The following is a 20,402-nucleotide window of genomic DNA, read 5'->3' as shown; positions in this document are numbered from 1 at the left end:
TCATTACACTCCTATTTTTGTTTGTGTTTTATCATTTTCATTGTTTTCTATAATAAAATGCTTTTTAAAATTAATCTTTGAAATAAAGAATACATCTATTTTTTTGATCAGTGGTCAGGACAATGGCACCCCACTCCAGTACTATTGCCTGGAAAATCCCATGGACGGAGGAGCCTGGTAGTCTGCAGTCCATGGGGTCGCTAAGAGTCGGACATGACTGAGCGACTTCACTCTCACTTTCCACTTTCATGCATTGGAGAAGGAAATGGCAACCCACTCCAGTGTTCTTGCCTGGAGAATCCCAGGGATGGCGGAGCCTGGTGGGCTGCCGTCTATGGGGTCGCACAGGGTCGGACACGATTGGGACACAATTGAAGTGACTTAGCAGGAGCAGCAGCAGCAGCAGCAGGACAGTTTGCTATGATGTTAGGAATATCAGTCATATTTGGGGAGAGTTGGATAAAGAATGTGCTGAGTAACTCCAAAAGACTCTAGATCAGCCTTTACTGATAAAGTTGAGACAGAGTATCCAGCCAGATAAGATACTGGAGTGGAGAACAAAGAGAAGAGTGTGCTGGAGCTCCCTGTGGAGAGTGGAATACACTGAGTCATTTAGATATCATATGAATAAAGCAGATCTAGTGTTTGCTGATGTCATTCTTACTAAAAACTCTTTCTAAAACAATAAACTAAAAGTGCCTACAGTCACCAGGCTTTCATACACTATGTTTTTGAGAATTCATTATGAGGGGCTGGAACAAAATAATTTGTTAATCCACAAGGTATGGATTATAGGAAATCTGGAGCAAGTTATTCTGTTTGGGAAAATAAAGAGCCATGAATTTAGTACTGTTGACCCCTGGACAACATGTGGGTTAGTGGTGCCAATCCCCTTGCAGTCCAAAATCTGCATATAACTTTATAGTCAGCCCTTCATATCTGCAACTCCACAACTGAGGATTCAACCAACTGCAGATATTATAGTACTGTAGCAAGCACTTATTGGAAAGAACCCCCATATCAATAAATTTGCACAGTTCAAACACACAGTTCAAACTTTTGTCAACTGCAGTTCCTACTCAACTATGAAATCACCAAAACTGAGCCTGGGAGACTTCTATTAATAAGTAAGTTAAGAAACTTGGCTAGGCCTTAATTTCCCCATCTATTAAATGAGGTAATTAGACAATCTCTATAGAGATTCCCTTCAGCTCTTTTCAGCTCTGAAATTCCATGAAACAATTAAAACAACTTTCTTTTTATATAAAATTTCAAAAAGACATAAAATGCAGAGAACAACATAAGGAAACCTCAAGTACCAATCATTGCACTTCAACATAATGTCCAATTTTATTTTACCTCAACCCCTACTCACCTTCCTGCTCCCACTATTATTCTGAAGCAAATTCTAGACATCATGAGATATATTTTAATGATTCTCTTGAAGCAAAGATAGTTTATAAACAACATATCACACAAGTCAGTCTCTCCACTTTTCCAAGATGCCTTCTTACTGCAACTGTACACACTGTCATTTAACTTGGCATTGCAGAATGCTAAGGATCCCATGCTGAACCCAGATAACACTCAGTAAAGGAGGAGTTACCTTTTTTTTTCTTTTGCCCTGCAGGTGTAGCTTATGGGATCTTAGCTCCCCCAGCAGGGACTGAAGCCAGGCCCTTGGCAGTGAAAGCTTGGATTTCCTAACCACAGATCCACCAGCTAAGTCCCTAGTATGGAAGGACAAGAAGTTCACAAACTAATTCTGAAGTATTAGTTCCTTTGTAAACTTTTGACCAGATAGTCACTGTCAATGACTGGTTACCACTAGGCTGAAAATGACTCCAACCTAGTATTAAATAAGACATTTTCATTGCTGTGCATTTCTACTGAATCAACTCTTTACTGCTAACATGGTCAGGGAGATAGTTTCTGCACCCCGTATAGGCAATAAACGTTGGAAATAAATTGTCAACAGGGCCCTCATGACCAAAGTTTAATCTCATACTTTTCAGAAAAAAAAAAAAAAAGTAAAAAAACAGATTTAATAAGGAGAAAGTCATTTTCAGGAAAATGATCACTGTGTGTGTGAATACTTATTAGATATGCACAAATCTTGTCAATTCTAATTCTGACCTGCCACGGAATCTACGAAGTCACTCGCCATTTTTTTTTTTTTTTTGTCCAGAAGGTGAAAATGTTCTAATTTGTTTTAAACCATTTGCTTCTTCCTGAATAACTAGCTGCTATTTTTGCATGTATATATAATTGCATATATATAATTATTTCAGGACGTAGATCTAATTTGTATTAAGGGAACTGATCATGCATGCAGCCGTATATTATTATATAAGGAGGCTACACTTTTAGGAGGCAGGACCGGGCTGATTATTTAAACGAGAGATTTCCAAGTTCCGAGTTCCCATCCCCAGACCTCAGTAGAAGCAGCGACACCAAGCGCGATCTAAGACTCTCCAGCGGCGCTGCAGCCGGGAAGGGCTTCGGGAAGCCACAGTCGGTGGGGCTCTCTCCCGTCGGGGAGGCCCCCAGTCATACATGGGAATTCCAACTCCCACCCCGAGAAGGAAGCTTCTTGTCCAGAGACCCGTATCCCTTTCGACAGTGTTCTCAGTGACTTTGAGCGACTTGGCGTCACTTTCACCGCCTATGAAAAGCCTGAAAGGAGCAGCCGCCACCTGCCCGAGGCCAAGGAAATAAAGCCACACCAAACTGCCAGTCTGAGCCCCGCAGGAAGGGTTGCAAAGCGGTGCCTTGAGCCTCTTCTCCCTGACTAGTTTCTGCTCGGGATCCGCAGGACGGACGCGGAGGAGGTGCTCTCTCAGGGTGGTGGCACCGGGACCGGGCACCCCGCGGGGGTCGCGGATAGCGAGGCGGGGAGCGAGCGGTGGCCTTGCGGCCTCGGCCCTCTCCGGGGGCGGGGCTCGGGCGCTGCCCCGCCCCCCGCGCCCTCTTTTCTCCACCCCTCCCCCACGCCCTTTTCTACCCACCCCCGCAGTAGGAAAGGGAGCGGGAGTTGGGGGGAAGGAAAGTGCTGTTCTATGGAAAGGGGCGGAAGGAGGCGGAGGAAAAAAGAAAAAGAGCACAGAAACATGGCCGTCAGCTGTCGGGACGGCAGTGCAGCGCGCAGCTCCTAGGCAACCCGCCGCTAGCACGGCCGGTCCCCGGTGAGCCGAGGCGCCGGCGCGAGCTCGCGCTCCCGGCCGTTACCCTTCGCTGCAGGAGGCGCCCCTGGAGACCCAGCCCGGGAGCCGGCGCAGGCGCAGACCAGGCGGCGGTGGCCGCGGGAGCCAGTCCCCCGCCCTGCTCTGCCGAGAGAGACCAGGCCCGAAGCCGGCGCTTTCATGCCCCAGGAAGGGGCTGTGCCCGGGTGGCGCTGAAGGAAGATCGGGCAGCAGGTGAGTGTGCGGCAGAGGACCTTTGGCGGAGGAACCCTGCGCCGCGCCTCGACCGGCCCGAGCTTCCGGCCGGGCGGGCGCTGGGCAGGTAGCGACTGGGAGGGCTGAGTTCTGACGGCCGGCCTGCGGGGGGTCGCCCGGGAGGCGGAGAGTGGAGGGGGCTGGCATTCCTGGCCTAGTTTCTCTGCGGTTTGCGGGGGCGGGGAGTCCCCAGGAGCCTGCGGGGTGTGATGCGGGGAGAGGCCCCGCCGGGAAGGGCCTCCCCGCGCAGCCGCCCGGGCTTCGGAGAGCCACTGCTGTGGAAGGAAGCGCGAGGGGTCTGGGCCCTGGGGACCGCCAAGGGGACCCCGCGTGGGTGGGCATGGGGGGAAGGGGCGAGGACGAGGGTTCTCGAGGGCTTTGGGGCGGAGTGGGTGCAGAGCCGAGATCGGGGGTCTGGAGAGGGGTTTGGCGCCAGGGCCGGGGGGAGAACTCGGGACCTGGGCAGGTGTCGCCGGTGAATTGAGGACATCTCCTCCGCCTTATCGTGGCGGATCCTCAGGGCTTCTTTGTTGGCGGTGACTTTTAGGAAAGTGACTAAACACAAATAAAACCAACTAATGAGCCCCTAATGCTGACTCTTCTAAAGAGCTGTGACTTTTCTACATTGAAGATGCTATCATCTGTCTGCCGTCCCATTCCCCCGGTTTTCTGCTTCATAGACATTTCCCTCTGAAAGATGGTGCCTCTTCAGGATAAATAAATGACCCAATTTTTAAACAGTGCCCCCCCCCCCCCCATTACCTGTTTGTTTAACACTGGAAAATTTAGGTCAGTTACCGAAGTTACTTGTGCAAATGCGAGGAAGAGTCATCTCCAGTAATAAGCCCTCAGCTGTCTGTGTGTTTTGCTTCTGAGAAATTGTCAAGCCATGTAGTTGGGTAATTGATTTACTGAACCAGCTTAATTGTGTGGGAACTCGCGTTAAGAAGTTCTCGCTAGACCCTAATTTAAGGTAGGGGTAGGTTTTCCCTTCAGGTCTCTTGGTTTAGAAGATGAAAGGTGTGGTAAGGAGAGAACGTTAGTGCTAAGGCGCTAAGTTTTCAATAAATGTTACATTTGAGGTGATCATGTGTATTAAGCTTTCCGAAATTAAGAGAATTGTATGATTTTTATGTGTACACGTGACACGAGCAAAACTGAAGGAAGGAAGACTTATCTCAGCACTGAAGGATACCTCGTTTATCAGTATTACCATGACAAAAAAAAAAAAAACCCTCGCTTTTATTTTTTGCCTTGTATTACTGTTGAAAATTTGATAAACTGCTTCTTAGTGTGAGACTGAAATTCAAAACTGAACTTAGATTTGTATTCATGAGGTTAATCTGCTTCTCATTTAAACTTACTTTGACTCGTTTTTCTAGTAATGTCAAACTCGATCCACACTTTCCCCTCATTGGTATCTCCTGTGGCCATTTTGCCGAATAGTTGATTAGGATTATATTATTTACCGACAGTGTGGCAGTTCACTTTGTCCGTAGTACCTCACTTACTTTACTGTTTAGACTTGCGTGATGGAAAAGCTATGATGTTAGAAATTTTGAAGTTGTAAGGTGGGAGTCATTTACTAGTGTGTAATTTGTAAATGAGTGCATTATGTTGTTGAGAGTAAATATAGTATTTTGTAGTTTAAACTTGAGCTTTCAGCTGGGGAAATTGGCAGTAGAGTTGGTGTGTGGAGACTGATTTTAAAACACAACATGTTTTAAATTACAAGGGACTGCAGTGGTGTGTGTAAGCTGTAACAATTCATAGTGCCAGATTTGGAAGATTATTTGGTTGAGGCAGCTCTGTAAGGAAACATGTTAAGTATCTGCAATAAAAGCTAGTTTGTAGCTATAGACAAGGGATTTTGCATGGTAAATAATAACCCAAGGAGGCATCTTTCCTCTGTCAATTGAGACCAAAACATTTCATGTTTTCACTGGAGTTTCCTGCTAAGACAGATACTGATTTTGCATTGAGTTTGCTGCTCAGTTTGAAAGTTAGGTTTCAGTCTTATTCTTGCAACTTAAATACAGGTTGTAAAGTAAAAAAAGAAAGCTACTGAGTTAGGGGCAGGTTGTCTCATTTCGTCTTTTTGATTTGCAGATGGAATTTGTTTTAATTTGTATTTCCAATATAATCTATTTTCTGAAACTTAGATATTAAGAGTAAATAAGCTTTTATAGTACATGAATTAAAATTTTGACTTCTGTATGCTGGTACCACAAGTTTTAAAATTGTCAGTTTGACATACTTGCAGTAATAGGACACCTTGTTGGAACTGGAGAATCATTTGAAAGAATTAAAACTTGGGGAATGAGTTTGTATAGTATAGCTGGTATAAAATGCTAAGTCTGTAGCATCAGATTGTAGGAAATTCCAAAATCCAGTAACTTCGTATTTGAAATTTAAAACTTAAATTTTAATTAATAGATTTATTTATTTAGTGTGGGGGGAAATTAGGTAGTGTTTAGTTTTTAAACTTAAAATTTTTTCTAAATTTATGTCAGTATGTAATACATATGAGTAAGTAAATGTAATAGAATTCTCTTTGTGTGGTATTTGAAAACTAACATGGTGCTACATATTGCTATATTTTATGGTTTTGTGTAGTAGTAGTCCAAAGTTTACTATCACAGTTTACTGTGATAACAGTTTACTGGTTAAAAGCAGTATTCTGTCTTTTTAGTATTTTAGTAATTCCACGTTTTCAGTCTTAAAATAATGCTGTAATGAAATCTTTTTGCTAGTATGATGGTCCAACCTACATTAAACTTTTGAAAATGTAATCATTCTTTGTACTACCTTTGCAGTGGATCATGAGGGCTCTTACAATACAGTATTTGATTGAGGAATGAAGGCAAGGTGAAAACTGTAGATGTGCATCTGTGACTTGAATTCATTGGGTAGAGATCAAAATATAAATTCACAACTCTCTGTTACTGATTTGCTGCAAGTTTTTCAATATAATAAAATTCTTAACTCTCATAGTAATATTGTGGGGCATAAATATTTCTAACTGGACCTCATTTCAGCCAAATTTAATATTTGCAAATACATGTTTATAATTATTTGACTTACAGAATAGTTATTTTATTTTATTTTTTTATCTTTGAAATATTTTAAAGGATTCTTTGACTCTCATTTGTCATTGTGTATGTGTGGTTCCTTTGTCTCTTAATTTAGGGATGCTTAGATTCTGAAAGCATAAATGTTAGGAGTCTCTGTTTAATTGTAGAAACAAGTCTCTATTAAATAGGTACTGTGCTATCTGCTAGGGATAAAAGATGAATAACATAATACAGTCTGCCTGTTAAAGTCTAGCAGGATAAACATCCTAGTCTTGTAGACAAGCATCTACATCATGACAAACCTAGAATAGAGCAAACGGTGCTGTTGTAGCAGAAAGAAATACCTAGGTGTTTTTGGTGTGGATTAAATATAGTTTACATAGAAGACATTTGACTTAAAACTCAAAGATGTGAAAGGCACAAAGTAATGAAAGAATGTGATGGGCTTTATTAAAATGCAACTAATTTAGTTTTGGGGCACAGGTAATTTTGAAGGGAAGTAGGGAGTAAGCTAGAGGGGTAAATAGGGACTATGTCATGAAGAATCTTAAAAGTCAGATAGGAAATTAAGACCATAGACACTGTAGGGAACAGGGAGTCATTTAATGATATTAAGGTGTTCAGTATCTGGCTCAATAGTGAAGGATGCATTTGGGAAAGCAGCTTGAGTGAGGCTGCACGTTCATCAGCTAGAAGCTTTTGTAGGCATCTGCATGAGAATTGAGAACAGCAGTGGTAGGGATGAAAGAAAGTGGGTAGAACTGAAAACTGTGCAGACATTTTCCTCTGCTTGAAAAGCCCTACCTCTGTACTTGCCTACTGGACACCGGTCACACCAGCCTACTTTTAGATTCCTTCCCTCAGAGCCTTTGTATGTACTATTCCATTTACCTGTTACTTTTCTGAGAGGTCTTTTCCATTTCTTTTCCTTTCTTTTTATTTGGCCACGCAGCATGGCTTGTGGGATATTAGTTCCCTGATCTGGAGAAGGCAATGGCACCCCACTCCAGTACTCTTGCCTGGAAAATCCCATGGACAGAGGAGCCTGGTAGGCTGCAGTCCATGGGGTCACTGAGAGTTGGACACGACTCAGTGACTTCACTTTCACTTTTCACTTTCATGCATTGGAGAAGGAAATGGCAACCCACTCCAGTGTTCTTGCCTGGAGAATCTCAGGGACCGGGGAGCCTGGTGGGCTGCCGTCTGTGGGGTCGAACAGAGTCGGACACGACCAAAGCGATTTAGCAGCAGCAGTTCCCTGATCAGGCATTGAATCTGGGCTCACGGCAGTGAAAGCGCTCAGTCTTAACCATTGGACTGCCAGGGCATTCTCCTGGAAGGTCTTTTCTGATTACACTGTCTAGTTAGATCAAGAGAGATCAGTTCGTATCTTAGCACTTTGTTATTTTATTCTGTAGAGTTCAATTTTTCTTCCTTCCCCCCTCCCTCCCTTGCTTCATATTAGTCCCTCTTACTAGTTTGGAGGTTATGTGCAGTCTGATTCCTTTCTTTTTTATTTTATTTTTTTTTTAACTGTGGATCTGTTTCTGGTCTTTTCTGTGCCTTTGGTCTAAATGTCTATCGTTATGCCAATACTGTGTTGTCTTCATTGCTGTTTCTTTATAGCAAATCTTGCAATCAGTTAGTATTTATGTTTTACTTTTTTTTTCTTATCAAAATTGTTTTGGTTACTTATATCCTTAGCATTTTCTTATAAGTTGTAGAATAAACTTGTCACTGTCTACAAAAAGCCCTGATGGGGAGAATTGACATCTCATTAATAGTCTTCTGGTACTTTAATATGGCATAACTTTTCTTTATTTAAATATCTTTAGTTTTTTTCCCCAGTGTTTTATGATTTTCATTTTATAGGTCATGCTCATATTTTGTTCAATTTATCCCCAGGTATTTCTTGTTTTTTGATACTATTGTCAATGATACTGTATTTTAAAATTTCTTTTTCCAGTAGTTTGATAGTATATAAAAATGCAATACAAAGTTAACTTTGTAGTCTGTCTTACTAAATTAGCTTAAAATTTTTTTTAAATTCATATTTGGCTACGCTGGGTCTTTGTTGCTTTGTGGGGGCTTTTCTATAACTGCTGTGAGTGGGGGCTGCTGCTCATTGTGTTGTGTGGGCTTCTCACTGTGGTGGCTTCTCTTGTTGCGGAGCACAGGCTCTAGGCACGTGGGCTTCAGTAGTTGGCAGCACACAGGCTCAGTAGTTGTGGCTTGATGACCCTAGAGTGCACAGGCTTCGGTGGTTGTCACGCATGGGCTTAGTTGCTCTGAGGCAGGTGGAATCTTCCTGGACGAGGGATTGAACCCATGTCCCTTGCGTTGGCGGGCAGATTCTCATCCATTGCACTACCAGGGAAGTCTGTAAATTAACTTTTTAGTTCTAGTAGCTTTTGTGTATATTGCTTAGGATTTTCTTTTCTTCAAATAATGTTACTTACTTCATTTTTGGCTGTACTGGGTCTTCATTGTTGCACGGGCTTTTCTCTCGTTGCAGAGAGTAGGGGCTACTCTCTGTTGCAGTGCGTGGCTTCTCTTGTTGTGGAGCAGGGGCTCTAGGGCATGCGGGTTTCAGTAGTTTCAGTTCCCAGGCTCGAGAGCACAGGCTCAATAGTTACGGTGCACAGGCTCCATGGCATGTGGGATCTTCCTGGATCAGGGATCTAACCTGTGTCTCCTGCATTGGCAGGCAGATTCTTTGCCACTGAGCCACCAGGGAAGCCCCCTTAGGATTTTCTTAGTACAGAATCATAATGTCTGCAGAGAAAACCAGTTTTGCTTCTTCATTTCCAATCAGTATTCCTTTAGCTTTTTCTTGCCTTATTGTACTAGCTAGATTAGTGATGTTCACTAGAAATAATGTAAGCCATGAGTGTAATTTTAAGTTTTCTAGTAGCTCCACACTAAGAAGTAACAAAAACTGTCATTAAATTTAATAACATTTTTTATTCCACTGTGTCCAGAATGTTAACATGTGTAGTAGTTTCCCTAGAGTAGCCATAACAAATAACCACAAACCATGTGATTTAATTAGCGGGTTTATTCTTTTACAGTTTTGGAAATCAAGTGTTCTAAAATCAAGGTGTTAGCAGGAACATGCTCCCTCTCAAGACTCAAGAAAGAATCCTTCCTTGCCTTTTACTACTTTGGTGGTTGTTGGCAAGTCATAGATATTGGACTGTTTGGATTTTCTGTTCTGATGTCAATTTTGTAATTTCTGTCTTTAAAAAATTGTCCTTTTCATCTATGTTGTTGAATTTATTGGCATGAAAGTGTTTATAACCTTCTCTTGTTATTTTTTAAATGTCTAGTGATGTGCTTTCATTGTAATGATCATTTCTCATTGGTAATTTTTGCTTCCTGATTTTTTCCTGATTTAGAGGCATTGATATCTATTGCTTGTCCATTTTCAATTTTATGGATTTCTCCTCTTTTTATTTTTTCCTCTACATACTCTTGATTTGATTTGCTTTTCTTTTTCTAGCATCCTAAGGTAGACACTTAGATTATTGATTGAAAAATTTTCCTCTTTTCTAATATAATTAGTAAAATAGGTAAAATTTAGAATTTTTTTCTTTTTTATTTTTAATTAAAATTTTTATTCATTTATATACTTAATTTTTGCTCTGCTGGGTCTTTGTTGCTGTGCATGGGTTTCCTCTAGCTTCGACAAGTGGGGGCTGTCCTGTAGTTCGGTGCACAGGCTTTTCATTGCAGTGACTTCTCTTGTGGAGCTTGAGCTCTAGGGTTTGGGAGATTCTGTAGTGGCAGCTCACAGGCTCTAGAGTGCAGGCTCAGTGGTTGTGGCATACAGGGCTTAGTTCCCCTGTGACTTGTTAAATCTTCCCAAATCAGAGATGGAACCCATGTCCCCTACATTGGCAGGTGGATTTTTAACCATTGGACCACCAGAGAAGTCCAAGAATTTCCTTTTAAACACTGCTTTAGCTGCATCTCACAAATTGATTTCTGTTATTTTCATTTGGGCTTCCCAGGTGGCGCTAGTGGTAAAGAATCTGCCTGCCATTTCAGGAGACACAAGAGACGTGGGTTCAATCCCTGGATTGGGAAGAGCTCCTGGAGTAGGAAATGGTACCCCATTCCAGTATTCTTGCCTGGAAAATAGCATAGGCAGATAGCTTGGCAGGCTATAGTCTATACAGCTGCAAAGAGTCAAACACAGCTAAGGGACTGAATACACATACATTTTCATTCAGTTCAAAATACTTCGTATTTTCTCTTACAGTTTCTTTTTTGATTCATTGATTTATTGATGATGTAGAAGAGTGTTGTTTAGTTTTGAAATTTAATTCCATGTTCTGTGTGTTTATATGGGCTGCCCTGGTGGCTCAGCGGCAAAGAACCTTCCCACAATGCAGGAGATATGGGTTCAATTCCTGGGTCAGGAAGACCCCTGGAGGGGGAAATGGCAACCCACCTCACTATTCTTCCCTGGAAGTTTCATGGACAGAGGAGCTACAGTCCATAAAGTCACAAAGAGTTGGACACGACTGAGCAATGAGAGTGACTCTGTATGTTTTATAATATTTTCAAATTTATCCAGGCTCGTTTTATGGACCAGCATATGGTTTATCTTAGTGAATGTTCTGTATGTACTTGAAGCGATTTTGTATTTTGCTGTTGTTGGAGTATTCTATAAATACTAATTGTGTGAAGTCAAGTTGATAGTGTTCTTCAAATTTAAGTATCCTTCTGATTTTCTTTGTACCTGTTGTATGAATTACTGAATGAGGAGTGTTGAATCCTCTTTAATTATGAATCTGTTTATTTCTCTTTAATTTCTGTTAGTTTTTGCTCCATGTACTTTAATGCTCTTTTGGGAGACATGTACATGTTTAGGATTGTTATGTCTTGATGATTTAACTTTTAGTGTTATTATGAAATGTTTCTTTTTATCTCTGCTCCCAAGTCTGCCTGTTATTAGTATGGCCACTCTGGCTTTCTTGTGATTAAAATGTACATGATATATATTTTTGCATCCTTGAAAAAATACTTTAAGAACAGTTTTACATGTACAGAGAGTTCTCTATATCCTAGACCCAGTTTCTTAACATCTTATACTAGTATATTGTATTTGCTACAATTAAATGAACCAGTATTGACACATTATTATTAACTAAAGTCTCTAGTTTATTCAGATTTCCCCAGTTTTTAACTAATGTCCTTTTTTCTGTTCTGTAATCCCACCCAAATACAACTTTGTTAGATTTAGTTGTGTCTCCAGACTACTTTTGAGTGTAGCAGTTTCTTAGATTTTCCTTGTTGTTGATGACTATGACAAATTTGCCAAGTACCGGTAAAACATTTTATAGGATGTCCCTCTATTGAAATTGTTCTGATTCATTCTTTTTCAAGGTTAGATTGAGGTTATATGTTTTTGTGAGGAAGGTTGCAGAGATAAACCCCATTACAACGTCTCAAGAGTACATACTATCAACATGACTTCTTTCATTTTTTAGAGAGTTAACTTTTTTCTTTTTAAAAATATTTTTATTTATTTGTTTATTTGGCTGTGCTGGTCTTAATTGTAGCACATGGGACTTTGCTCTTCACTGCAGCGTGCATGATCTTTTAGCTGTGGCATGCGGACTCTTGGTTGCTGCATGAGGAATCTAGCTTCCTGACCAGCCACTGAACCTGGGCCCCCTGCACTGGGAGCATGGGGTCTCTCTCAGCCGCTGGACCGTCTGGGAAGCGCCTTGACGTGTGATTTTGATGTCGGTCATGACTGCTTGGCTGACGTAGTGTTTGTCATGCTCTCCACTGTAAAGCTACTCTCTTCCCTACTTCCATTCTGTACTCTTTGAAGAAGTCACTAAGCTCCTCCCACACATAATGAGTAGAGGATTACACACTCTTTGAGGACCGAGTATTTGCTCGAGTTATTAAGAATTTTTTGCATTGAGAGACTGGTCTCTTTTCTTTTCTTTATTCATACCAATTTGTATCAGGATGGACTTACAGATACTTATTTTATACTTTGGGTTATAATGCAGTCTTACCTTATTTGCTCAAATTTTTCTGACCTTGGCAATTGGGAGCTCTCTTAGTTGACTTTAGTTGACTCTTGTGCTCCTTTGACACATACCCTTAAGTGTCGGTTTGCTGTTGCTCTTGTCTGTTTGCATGTTTGTTAATTCTGGCGCTAAAAAAATGCTCCAGGTTCATTTTGGAACTTTGTTCCAGGTTTACTGTGTCTTTTAAATTTTTTTCTCAAAAATTTTCAACTGAAATATAATTGATTTGTAGTGTTGTTTTCTCCGTGTAGAGCAAAATGATTCAGTAGTGTGTGTGTGTGTATACACTGTATACATACATACATATATATATTCTTTTTCAGATTCTTTTCTCTTATATAGGTTTTTACAAAATATTGATTATAGTTCCCTGTGCTATACAAGTAGATCCTTGTTGGTTATCTATTTTATATATTGTTGTATATAAAGTCCTTTATTTTATATTTTGTAATGTGTATATATTGGGGCTTCCCTCGTAGCTCAGATGGTAAAGAATCTGCTGCAGTGTGTTTGATCCCTGGGTCAGGAATAGCCCCTGGAGAAGGGAATGGCTACCCACTCCAGTATTCTTGCCTAAAGAATTCCATGGACAGGGAGCCCTGGTGAGCTGCAGTCCATGGGGTTGCAAAGAACCAGACACAACTGAGTGACTAACACTTCATTTCACTTGAATTCAGTGTATATATGCTACTCTCAAACTCCTAATGTAACCCTCCACCCCCTCTGCCACCTTTGGTAACCATAAGTTTATTTTCTGTGTCTGTGCAGGCTCATTCTGTGTAGAGGTTTCCTCTGCTTTATGAAAGTAGAGTGTTCCTATGAAACCTTTCATAAACCAGTACGGTGTAAAACAAAGAAACAGTTACCTTAGGACACATCTTGCTAACGGTTGTGCACAAGAAATTTAGATGAAGCACAGATGCTTTTAGACACAGTTCAAAGCTGTGTCAGCTTGATGCTGATATGCTGAGTGTAGTTACTGGGGAGGGAGTTTGGTTAGGCTTTTCTCCCTCCTCTGCTTGGGGTGCCTGCTGCCTTTAAAACTGCTTGCTGCAAAACAAATGCCATCCTATTTTTGCTTTTCACCTTTTTCCATAAAAGTGTGTTGTTGTTGTTTTTTTAATTGGATTAGCAAAAACCAGGTGCTTATATAGGTCTTTTGTAAAAGTGAAGTGGCATAAAGCAAACTTTTGAAAAGCAAGGGATACCTGTACTTCCTGTTCCAATCATATAATCAATCATTTCTTCAAGAAGCCTTGGCTCCTTCTATTGGAAAATAGCGTTAGAAATCAAGATCTAGGTGCTAAGTGTGCCGATTGCAGTGGGGTGTCCTTACTTCTAGGTCTTCTTAGTTGATTGAGCAAGGAAATATACTAATGTATATTAACCTATTATATACCTATATCTGTAACTCTACCTATATGTCACAATCTGTATTTATATTAAACTAAATGAGTTCATAGTGAGCTCCAACTTTAATCCACTCTGTAAATTTCTACTTAGTGAAAAAATGTGGCTCCCAGCATCTGTCATCCATTTATGTAATTGTTCAGTACCAGTATACATGTATACCAGTATCAGAACTGTTAACTCATAGCCCTGTGTGAAACCGTTTTATCAGCTAGAGTGCCTGTTTGCAGTTCCTGTTGCTTTTAGTTTTAAAGACTGTACTCATTTCTAAAGTTACTTTGGCTAGCATCTTGCCCTCCACACTCCCCAAGCCTAACCCCTTCAATGCAATTGTTTCATACATTTGTAATGTTTCTCATGACCTACTCCATATTCCTTCAGAGTATCCCATGAGGTCCTCACTGGATTTAATAATTTTGCCTACATTAAAATTCACTCTCTGTGATCTAAAGTTTTGTGAATTTTGACAAATGCTTAATGTCAATATCTACCATTACAGTATCAGATTGAATAGTTTTACATCTGTAAGAATCCCACACTTCAACTCTTCAACCCACTTTGCCAAAACCCCACAGCCCTGGAAACCGCTGATCTCTTTACTGTTTCTGTAGTTTTGACTTTTCCAGAATGTCATGTAAAAAGGGTTATATAAAAAACAGCCTTTTCAGACTGGCTTCTTTCCCTTTGCAATACGCATTTAAGGTGCCTCCAAGTCTTTTTATGGCCTGATAGCTCATTTATCACTGAATGTATTAGGTTTTTGTTTGATTTGTTTTTTAATCTATTCACCTATTGAAGGACTTTTTCTTGGCTTCTAGTTTTTGGTGATTATGACTAAAGCTGCTGTCAACATTGTATGTAGGTTTTATATGGATATATGTTTTCAAATCAGTTGCTTAAGTACCTAGAGTGTGATTGCTGGTACAATCACACTCCTTACAAGGAGCTTACAAAGATTGTAAGCTTATGTCTAGCTTTGTAAGAAACTATTAAACTGTCTTGCAGAGTGGCTGTTCCATTTTACTTTCCCATGAGCAATGATTGGGAGTTTCTGTTCGACATCCTTTTCAGCATTCAGTATTGTCAATTTAAAAACAATTGTTAGTCATTTTAATGAAATGAAAGTGAAAGTGAAAGTCGCTCAGTCATTTGCGACTCCATGGACTGTAGCCTGCCAGGCTCCTTTGTCCGTGGAATTATTCAGGCAAGAATACTTTAATGGGTAGCCTTTCCCTTCTCCTAGGGATCTTCCCAACCCAGGGATTGAACCCAGGTCTCTTTCATTGCAGGCAGTTTCTTTACTGTCGGAGCCATCAGGAAGGCCCATTTTAATAGGTCTGTATTATTGCATCTCATTATTTCAGCTTGCATTTCTCTAATGACTAAATATGTTTAGCATTTTTTCATATACATATTTGCCATGTGTATGTGTTCTTTGATAACGTGTATGTGCCGACCTTTCACCCATTTCCTAATTGGATTGTCTGTTTTCTTACTGTTTAGTTCTCTGTGTTTTTGCTGTATTTTGGATAGTAGCTCTTTATCAGATATGTCTTTTGCAAATATTTTATCTCACTCTGTGGCTTGTCTTTTCATTCTCTTTGTCTTTAGCTGAGCACAGGTTTTTTTTAGTAAAGTCTACCTTATCTGTTTTTTTCTTGGCTTGTGCTTTTGGTGTTGTATCTAAAAATTCATTGCCAAACCTGAGATCACATAGAGACTTTTGCCTGTATTTTCTTCTACAAGTTTTATAGTATTGCATTTTATATTGGTCTGTGATTCATTTTGAATTATTCTTATAGAAAGTATAAGGTCTCAGTCTTGTTGCATATGGAAATCTAACTTTTCCACTTCTACTTGTTGAAGCTATCTTTTCTCCTTTGAATTGTCTGTGCTCCTTTGTCCAGTCAGTTATTTTTTAATGGTATTTTTAATGCATTTGTGTCTTTTTGTATTTAAAGCATATTTCCTGTAGATAGCTTAGAGTTGAGTCTTGCATTTTTATATCTGGTCTAATAATTTCTGCCTTTATTTAGGAGTGTTTAGATCACTTGATAATTTGCTTTTCACAATAGGCTTTATTGAGATAGAACTTATACACCATAAAATTCACCTATTTAAAAGGTTCATTTCAGTTGTTCTAGAATATTTAGAGTTTTACAGCCATTGGCATAATCTTATTTAGAGCATTTTCATCATGTTAGAAATCTTTGTCCATTTATGGTCACTATCCAGCCCTCCTGTCTCCCCCCACAGCTCTAGGCAACCACTAATCTATTTTTTGTCTCTGTAGATTTGCCTATTCTAAACATTTTGTATAAATAAAGTCATACAGTATGTGATTTTTTTATGACTGGTTTCATTACAGGGTAATATTTTTGAGGTTCATGTTGTTATATATATATTGGTATTTCCTTTAAAAAAAAAAATTGTGGTGAGACTTTCCTGGTGATCCAGGGGCTGAGACTCCAGGCTCCCAGTACAGAAGGCTCAGGTTCAGTCCCTGGTCAGGGAACTAGATCCCAACGTGCCACAGCTGAAAAAAAAGATCCTGGGCGGCACAACTAAAGATTCTGCGTGCCACAGGGAAGAGCAGAGACACTGAGTGCCACAACCAAGACTTGACGCGGCCAAATTAGTAAATAAGTAACACTATTTTCTCAGAAATTATTTAAAAATTGTGTCATAGCTCCTATAATGTAAAATTCATCCCATTAACAACTTAAAAATCTGTTAATACAACGCAGTGGCATTCACTACATTCTCGGTGATAGGCAGCTGTTACCACTGTCCAGGTCCAGAGTGTTTTTATCCCTCTGAGAGGAAGCCCTTTTCCCTTTAAGCAGTCACGCCATGCCCTTTCCCCTCCCTCCTCTTCCTGACAACCACTAGTCTTGCTTTCTCCGTAGATTTGCTTGTTCTGGATATTTATTGTAAATGAAATAGTACAATGTGTGACTTCCATGTCTGGGCTTCTTTCACTTAGCATAATGCCTTCTAGATTAATCCACATCACAGCATGAATCATTAATACTTCATTCCTTCTATGGCTGAATAGTACTCCTTTGCATGGAAATTCCACATCATGACTTGATGGACATTTGGGTTGTTTCTACATTTTGGCTGTTTTGAGTAGTGTTGCAGTGCATGTTTGTATCCAAGTTTTTATCTGGACTTTTTTTCAGATTTATTTCTATTTTTTGGAATTGAGGTATAGATGATGTCTAAGTTTCAGGTGTACAGTGTAGTGATTCACAATTTTTAAAAGTTATCCTCCATTTATAGTTATAAAATACTGGCTGTGTTCCCTGGACTGTGTAGTATATCCTTGTAGCATATTTATTTTATACATAGTAGCTTGTACCTTTTAATCCCCAACCCCTATCTTGTCCCTCCTCTCTTCTCTCTTCCTGTTGGTCACAGCTGGTTGTTCTCTCCATCTGTGAGTCTGTTTCTTTTTTGTTACATTTACTAGCTTGTTTTATTTTTTAGATTTTGCATATCATACCACCCAGAGTTTGTCTTTATTTAACTTGTTTCACTAAACCTAATATCCTGAAGTCCATCCCCATTGTTGCAAATGGTGAAACCTCATTCTTCTTACATAGTTAAGGAGTATTAACTACTTTTGTAGTAGTATTAACTACATTTTGTGTATGTATACATGTATCATCCGTTGATGAACATTTAGGTTTGCTTCCATATCTTGGCTATCAAAAATAATACGGCTGAAAACATTGGGGTGCATATATCTTTTCAAATTAGGGTTCCCCCCCCCCCAAGTATTTGCCTGGCAGTGGAATTGCTGGGTTATATGGTAGTTCTATTTTAGCTTTTTGAGGAACTGCCATACTGTTTTCCACAGTGGAGGCACCAGTTTACACTGCCACCAACAGTGCAGTTCCTTTTTTTCCACATCCTTACCAGCACTTGTTATTTGTGTTCTTTTTTTTTTTTCCTTTCTTGATTGTAACTCACTACACCCTCACCCTACAGGAATGTATATTTGTGTTCTTTTTGAAGCTAGCCATTCCGACAGGTATCTCATTGTGGTTTTGATTTGCATTTCTCTGATGACTAGCATTGTTGAGCATCCTTTCAAGTATTATGGACATACATTTTCATTTGTCTTGTGTAGACTGCTTAGATTTAGTGAAATTATTGATATGGTTGCGTTTGCATGTATTATCTTGCTATGCTTTTAATGTCCTGTTATTTGTTTCTTTTTGGATTGAGTCTATTTTAGTATTCCATTTATCATGACATTGATTTATTAACTATACATCCTGGTTTTTTTTAAGTAGTTCGCTTAAAATTTATTACATGCATCTTTAGCTTTCAATAGTTTACCTTCAAACAGTATTATACTACTTCATGTACAACCTAGGACTTTTAATTTTGTATATTTCATTCTCTTCCATTCTTCTTCTTCATCAAAAGAGGATAATACTAGTTACACCTTGTTGGGTTTTTAGGAGTATGAAATGAGGTAATGCATGTAAGATATTTAGAGTATAGCTCATGCTTTTATTTATTTTGAGAATAATAGATGACTGACTTCCTATAAAGTTCTTGAATCTGCAGATTGCAAGTTTCTCTTCTAGTTTGCCTCAACCTCCCATTTCCATGATCACACCCAAGGTTATTGGTTCTCAGTTCTGACTGTATATTACGGTTAACTGGGCATCTTGAAAATTTTTGATGGGAGTGTGGCACCCTCAGAAATTCTTATTTCCTTGATCTGATTTTTTTTTTTAAGTACTCTAGCAGACTCCAGTGTATAGTTAGAATAGAGAACCATTGCCCTAGACTTTATCTTCATGGTGTATAACTTAAAATATTTTCAGCATCTAATTCTGACTTCTGTTTCTCTTTTGCTAGCTTGTACTTTAGTACCCTGTTTTGATATTTCTTTGGAGAAGGAAATGGCAACCCACTGCAGTATTCTTCCCTGGAAAATACCATGGACGAAGGAGCCTGGCGGACTACAGTCCATGGGGTTGCAGAGTCGGACACGACTGAGCGACTTCACTTTGATGTTTCTTGGATTCTATCCAGACCACCAGGCCATTGTTGAGACCACTTTTTCACTGTCCCTTATCCCCCTGATAAACAGTAACTTGTTTCCTTACCCAATTACATTGATTCATTGAAAAAATAGAAAAGTTAATGCCTACTAATGTTCTGTACTATTTTGTGAGGTCAAGTTACCATCTCTTGTTTATTGCTTCCTTCACTGTAATTAGGGTAAAACTTCAGCACCGATAAAACACAGTTCTTTGCAAACCTTGTGTTCCCTTAAACCTGAACAGCAGAGTGTGACTAAAGAAAACAAAACAGTGCTGTTTCTCTTTAAACTTACGGCCACAAATGCCATCAGCGTTAGGTAGCCATTCATGCTTCTGCTTGCATTACTAAGCAGAGCACTTAACCTCTTTTCTCCCTTTACTGTTCTCTCTTTACTGCGTCCTCATCTGTGCTGCATCTCCTCACCTATTTAAGGATTTAGCTTCTGCTGTTACCTTTTGTCTCCCTTGCATCATCCTTCTTTCCTTCTGAATCATATTTGCAAGCATATAAACATACTGTAACATCTCAAATCTCTCTTTCTGTCACATACACACACCCCTTTTTGTTCATTTATAGCAAAATTTGTTGAAAAGACTTGGTCCTATCGTCTCTATTTTCTTTCTTTGCATTTTATCTCCAGCTTGCTTGAGGCTGACTCTTCTCCATCTTCACCGACTAAACCCCCTTAGGTCAGTGTTCTCAGTCTTAAAGCTACTCTGCCTCTCATCAACATTTGACACGATTGATCAGTCACTGTTTGTTGAATAATCTCACTTGGTTTTCTGGATGCCATATCATCCTGATTCTTTTCTGATTTATGGCAGTTCCTTCTCAATCAGTTGTGTTTTCTAGCTTCTTTTCCCTTATCTCAAAAGTTGGAATGCCCTAGGCTTAGGCCTCAGTATAGATATCTTACTTAATATTGTGATTGTTCGTATCATCGGTTCGCTGCTGACTGTAGCCTTGATATTTTTATCAAACTCCACACTGTTGGACTGCCTTCTCTCTTTGTATGTTTTAGTAGGCATCTGAAACTTAACTTGTCTGATACAGAATTTGGGTTTATTTACTCAAACTTACTCTTTTTTCAGACTCTCAGTATCTGGCATCAACCATTCACCCACTGTTAGGCCACAAACTGGTTGTCCTTAGTTTCTGTTTTGCCTCTTACCTCCAGTTCATCAGTAGCAGTTTTACCTTTAAACTGTATCTCAAATCCTGCCATCTCTTATCACTCCTTTCCATAATATAAGTCCTTATTATCTCTTTCTGGACTGCTGAAGTTACCTTCTAACTGCTTTCCCTGCTTCTGCTCTATTCTCCCTCTGTGTAGAGCAGCTGCTGTGATTTTTTTA

The 20,402-nt window shown here is 39.8% G+C and overlaps 1 protein-coding gene across 2 annotated transcripts in view; it reads left to right on the top strand.

The window, feature by feature from the left end:
- The first annotated feature begins 2,976 nt into the window (after nucleotides 1–2,976).
- Nucleotides 2,977–20,402, top strand: part of DENND4C (DENN domain containing 4C) — a 110,503-nt gene continuing 93,077 nt past the window's right edge. For both annotated transcript variants that reach the window (XM_040238396.1, XM_040238395.1), the window contains exon 1: nucleotides 2,977–3,416. The gene's annotated coding sequence lies outside the window, so the exon portion shown is untranslated. The remainder of the gene's footprint in view (nucleotides 3,417–20,402) is intronic.

The sequence above is a fragment of the Oryx dammah genome, unplaced genomic scaffold, assembly GCF_014754425.2.
Source record: "Oryx dammah isolate SB20612 unplaced genomic scaffold, SCBI_Odam_1.1 HiC_scaffold_1, whole genome shotgun sequence".
Lineage (NCBI taxonomy): Eukaryota > Metazoa > Chordata > Mammalia > Artiodactyla > Bovidae > Oryx > Oryx dammah.
The sequence above is the reverse complement of the archived record's forward strand: the minus strand, read 5'-3'. Positions and strand labels throughout refer to the sequence as shown.